Here is a 6,087-nt window from a genome sequence, read left to right as displayed (position 1 = left end):
AGCAAGGACAATGTCCTCCTTTTATACAGGCCATGCAACCAGGGAATGGGGGAAGGAAAAGAGCAAAGGTAATGTCATAACCTTTGTCCATTACAGATGACCAATCCAGGTTTGGGGAACAGCAAGGATGATGTCATAATGGAGAATCAATACAGACCTCCAAACAGGCTGGGGGAAGGGCAAACTACAAGGGTGAGGTCATAATGTATCTCTAAAACACATCGCCAAACCAGGGAGTTCGCAAGAAGGGAAAATAGCAAGGACATTATCAGAATGGGTGTCTGTTAGAGACCTCCATACTGGGAAGGCTGGGAAAAGCAATGATGACATTGCAATGGATGTCTCTCAGAGGTTTTGAAAGAGTCAGGGGGACAGGAACACAGCAGGGATGTTGCCACAATGTGTGTCTGTTACAGACCACCAAATGGGGGAGGAAAGTGTAGGAAGCTTTATTAAATAAGCCACTGTCCAAGGCTTCCATACTGCAGAATGTGTGAGAAAGGCCAACAAAAGTGTCAGCTCCTCAATGAACACAGAGAGGAATCAAGTAAAGGGGAAGTGGAGAAGGCTGACAGAAATAGTCAGGGAACATGAACGTGGCGGAAGGATCTGAGCGCACAGTTTGCAAGTTTGCAAAGGACCCCGCAGAGGACAGGAAGCTACCGAATGGTCTTAAATTGCAACAACAGGAGCTTAGGCTGGATATCATCAGGTCTATGATTTGATTACTCAGTCAATGCAGTGTCCCACCCCTACTCTGTCCCGTACCTTCTCCATCTGCAACATCTCCTCCAGAAGAGATTTCAGGTACTTCCAGGTTGCCACGATCCACATTCGAGCAGAGAGGTGCAAAGGACAAGCTTCTGATCCCGAGTGAATTCGGCCAACTTTAAAGCAGGCGATTTCCAGCAGATTTGTCCAAAGGAAAATCAGTTGATTCCCTGCAGTTGGGTCCCAGCAGTGGAAAAAAAGGACTGCTTCTGCACGGTTTAGCCCAAGAGCACAACAAATCCTGAAGTCTCTGTGGAGAAGATAGGAGAGGATATGGTATGTACAGAATGAGTGAGTTGAGCCCAGGAGGGGGAGGCCTCTCACCCCATGCCTTGCCCCAGAGCCAGGCAATGCCCTCCCCTGAGGCAGATCAGAGTTGGGGTCCCCTAGCAGAGCAAAGCACCTGCCCCTTTCTCCCCAGCTTCCATCCCGCCTTGGCATTGCTCTTCTCCTTCCTCACACCAGGGCCACTGGACTCTAGTCCTCACCTCAACCAGGGCTGCCCTAGGGGCGAGCTCTTTCCAGTCCTCGGTCCGGGCGGGCATGGATGGATCATGGTCACAGACTAGAGGAAACAGCCCGGGCTGGAAACGGACCCAGAGGCTGCCCCACAGATTCACACTCGGTTGGGGGCACCGTGTGCCCAGACGGAGCCATGAGTCCTGAAAACAAGCAGACTAAAGAAAGGAGACTCCCAGGAGCTCACCAGGGCTGCTGCCCTCGCCTGGGCGCTCCAGGTCCCAGCGGGCACCAGGGCAGCCGGGCAGCATTGTGACATCAGCCAGCTCCCAACAAAGGGCGGTGAGGCCGCCAGCGCGGATCCCTGCCCCAGAGGACGCGGTGCTCACCTCCCATCTCCGCGCTCCCTCCACTCGAGGAAATAGATCCAATTTGAGACCCAGGGTGAACCAAAAAAAACAGTGAGGAGAAAACAGCAACAAACAATAAACAGCTTTACACCAGGGAGAGATGTTACAAGGCCATTGGATATAATAAATTAAATATTTCCTATTACATTCAGTTTGCGTTGTTAAATATGAATGATAATACTAGGAGCAGAATATTTTTAAGAATATCTTTTCTTGGAGAGACTGGAAGGCTGGGAAAAGATGGTGGACAAGTAAGACACAGATTCAGAAAGGGCATCTTATGCCCAAAAGCTTTTCAGCCGCATTTCTTAACTCTGAGGCTTGACCAAGGAAAGGTTTTGTCAAGCAAATCCCTTGGCCTCCCAGCTACACCCCACTGCAATGCTCATTTTAACAGCCATGACCTCATATAGAAACCCATGTCTCCTTGCATTCACCAGCCGCAGCACACCAGTGCTCTGCACCATGGATCCACCCCCGTCTCAGGCTCTGTTCCTGCCCCAGCAACAGCTTTCCAGGGACCCCAGGGAGCGCTCCCCTCTGGGCAGGAAACCTGAGATCAGGCGGGCATGGGGAGCACCAGTCACGGGGAGACAAGAGCCTGTGGCAGTGGATGATGCCCATGGCAGAGCTGTCGCTCAGGCAGGGGTGTGTCTCTCAGCACAACTGATGGCAGCTGTGGTGTGTTTCCAGGGGTCCTCCACCTGGACAAGGTATTGCTGGAGCAGGGGAGTTACAGGAGGCCCAGTGGCATTATTGCCCTCCCCTAAGGAATGAGATGTCCCCTTCTACTTGCTGAGAAGACAAGCCCCACAAGCCTCTGCGACAGCTGGAGAGCATGCACCCATGGGTGCTAGAGGAAGAGAGCATGTGTGATGTGCTCTGACATGAGAAGGGGCTGGACACTTCCATAATGTATGGGGGCAGCTGTCTCAGCATGTCTGTGGGGATGGGAGATGAAGGGCACATCAGGGGTAATGGAAAAAGCAACACCCCCCACCCCCGAGGCTCCCAGTCATGCCCCTGTCTTTCTGGGTAGCTGCTGCATAGGGAGTTACTGTTGTGCCCTGGGAAAAAGATGAAACCAGTTTAATTCCACAGTCCTGGCAGGGTCAATGCAGGATTGAGAGAAGAGATCGATCTAGTCCAGAACGTTTAAGACAGTAAAATGGTTGACCAATATCAGAACAGGCCAGCCATAAGCAGCATTACCCAGCAATGCTTTCACTGCCCAAGGCCCTGAAGAAAGTGGGACTGATTTTTAGCCTGCCACCCAGGGACTTGTGGCTCTGAATGGTCCACCCAGGTCACCTGGTCCCCTCTTGGGGAGCTCATTGCAGGCCCAGACTGAGTTGAGGCTGGTACTTAACCAGACCCCCGAGGGCTCTGCAGCTGGAGCTTCTGCCGGTGGGTGCGAAAAGTGTGGGTTCAAAGCTATGGGGTACTGACACTGCCCCTCTTCCACAGCACCCCTGGGACCTGGTTTGTGTGGGTGTGCCCAGCAGAAGGCTGTGACTTCAGCTGGTGCATGGATACTTTTTGTGGGGCCTGACTCAGGTTAGAGCCATGGTTGGGCAGTGGGCTTGATCTGGCATGCCCAGCACTGAGGCCTGGTCCTGCATGGAGGTGGGACCCCGTGCAGGCCCACAGGGCAGGATTGGCACAGCTGTAGAGTCCTGATGGTCAGTTCTGTGCCAGGCGGACAGCACAGAAACACCACCAGAAAGTCTTCCCCCTTTACCTGGAAGCTGCTTCTCAGGCACTTTCTCCTCTTGATGGGATAGGTACACCCTACTGCCCTCCCACAGAGACCAATTCACAAAGATTGCTCTCCTCCCACCCTGAGCCCAGCTCTCACCTGTGGAGGATACAGCCGCCCTTCTGCTCTGCATGTCTTTTGATGATATGGTTTTTACGATGATATCAGTTGTTATAATGGCTCCCAGTGCACACCCCATGTTTAGCTAAGGGTGACAACTTTTTAGATGATTGAGTACACCTTTCCACAGCACACTGCCCTCCAACCCGCAAGCAGAGGGGCAATCAGAAGGAGTAAACCAGATCCTAAACCAGTAACTAAGAGACTTTTGCAGTTATCAGGACTATTACTCCTGCCCGAAAAGGCATGCAGCAATATGGAACATGCCTCAATGGGAACCAATTCTTCTTTCTTTTTGGTAATTGTTGAACTTCATCTGTGTTTCCGCCACACAGCACCTTTCTCCTGACTGGTTATTGTGGCGCTGGAGCTCCTCAAGACCATTCACCAAGTCCAAGCCAACCTAAAGGCTACTAAGACTGCCTATAAAAAGATAGAGAAAGACCAGCAGTGTCAAGAAGTTACTTTGTTCGCAGTCGGTCTGTGGCTCCAGTTATACCCAGCAGACAGAGCAGCAATCAACAGTTATCAGAAAAGGAAAAAAAAATATTTATGTTATTATTCTACAACAATTTAACGTGATGGTAGGACACCGCCTTTACTGCTTCTCTATCTCTTCTGCACCCAATGAGGATTCATGCTGTGGCCAGGTGTAGTAAGTCCTGCTGCTTGGAGAAGTAATACCACTGTATTCTCATTTTGCCCCAGTGCCTGGGACGAAGGGGTAACACCCCCCCAGCCAGTATGATCTTCAAGGGAAACGGGGGAAAAATTCTTTCCTGGCCCCAACTGGCGACTGGCAAAAGCCCTGAGGCCTGGGGTTGCAAAATGCCACGCACACTGCAAGAGCTACTTTGATGCCAGGCCAGGTGTCTTTGGGGACATTTCCCTCCCACATTTCCCTCGCACCCACACAACACACTTGCCAGCCCTCCCCCTCCAGCTCCCCCTCACACATGCTCCTGGAGCCACCAACTCACTCCCTGATCCCACCTCAGCTGCCGTCCAGATGCAGGATTTGCTCACTGTCCTGTATGAATTTAACCCAGAATTTCCCTTCCCACTGCTCGACCATCAAGCCCAGGCATCCCTGCCGTCCACTGTGCAGTCCCTGACTCTCCTTCTACCAATTTTACCAAAAAGAAGTACTGAATCATGGTGCAGTAACAACATCAGTATAGCAACACCTGTAGAAGTGCCCATTTCAGACAAAATGGCTTTTAGAAACCAATTAACCCTTGCCATTGCCCTGGACCATTATTCTAATGCATATCTACTCTATCTACAAGACAATTCCTAAAAACAAGAGAGCAGTGAGAGTGGGGCCGGTGTGTCTGGGTGCGTGTGCAGCGAGAACAAATGGGAGACTGATGACAAGGGTGGGTGTGTGCTAGAAAATAATATTTAGAGGTTTGTTTTTGCAGCAGAAAACTCCATGCTCTGGCCAGAGGCTGTAGGGGAGCCAAAGGTTGGAAAATGGTGCCAGAGAGTTGACCAGCATGGGCCAGCAATCAAACCCCAAACAACTGCTAGAAACACAGCTTTGCTCAACCCTAAACCACCAATGAAGGCCAAGGCTTGCTCACATTGCTCATGCTCCCACTCTTACCACCTACTGGAAGGGAGGGGAAACCGCTCAGCATTTGCCCCTTTCCTCCCCTTCCAAAGGTGGTTAGAGGACCTCTTTCTAAAGCCTAGTGCAATTGGAGGAGCGGATTCGAGTTGGACTGCCTCACCAGCCTGAGAAGCTCTTCCCCGCACACATTCAGGGAATCCTGGACGTGGGCTGCCCTGGGCAGGTGACCTCTGGTAAGGTTTCTCCACGCAGTCCTGAGGAAGCCTTTTCTGCAGGTTTGGTGGTGTAATGGCGAGCACTCTGGACTTCGAATCCACTGATCTGAGTTCACCCCTTGGCAGAGCATCTGGCATGTGTTTCTTGCACCACCAGGGCTTTTACAATGGGGTGGCTTGGTTCACTTCTCTCCTTTGCCTTCCCTCACCTCCCTGTGATGGTTGTTCTTTGGAAACAAACCTGTAGTGATGGGAAAAGGCACAGCCTTCATCCCCAACTTCCTTCCTGCTAGCAAGGTTAAGAGGCTGAAGCCCAGAACTAGTGATTGTGTCCCACTGAGGATCCAGGAGAAGACCCTGAGCACTGGGGGGGTTTCTTCAGAAAGATTGCCTGGGGTTGTCCCCCAAGGCCACAGTAAAACAGTCTCTCAGGTCCTTGATGCTCTTTTCCCTTTGTTGGGAAGCCTTGGAGAGGTTTTGGACAGTGTCTCACCCCTGTCACCTGTGCGGGCCAGGAGCGACCCGAGCCCTTTTTCGTGCTGCACGCGGGCTGTGGCCAGCAGCCCGGGCATGCCGGGTCGGAGAGGGAAGGCCGTCGAGCTGGAATTAGGCACAAACGCTTAGCGGTAGTTTAAAAGATTGTTTACTTACACTGAGATGGTAGTGGTGTAGGCTGGAAAACTTGCTTGAGTTGCGGTTACAGACAGACAACACAGACGGTCTCGTGGAGGTTGCTAGGCTCCACGGTACAGAGCTCCGGATGCTCTGGGTGAACGA

This window comes from Alligator sinensis, unplaced genomic scaffold (genome assembly GCF_000455745.1).
Source record: "Alligator sinensis unplaced genomic scaffold, ASM45574v1 scaffold1359_1, whole genome shotgun sequence".
Taxonomy (NCBI): Eukaryota; Metazoa; Chordata; order Crocodylia; family Alligatoridae; genus Alligator; species Alligator sinensis.
The sequence above is the reverse complement of the archived record's forward strand: the minus strand, read 5'-3'. Positions refer to the sequence as shown.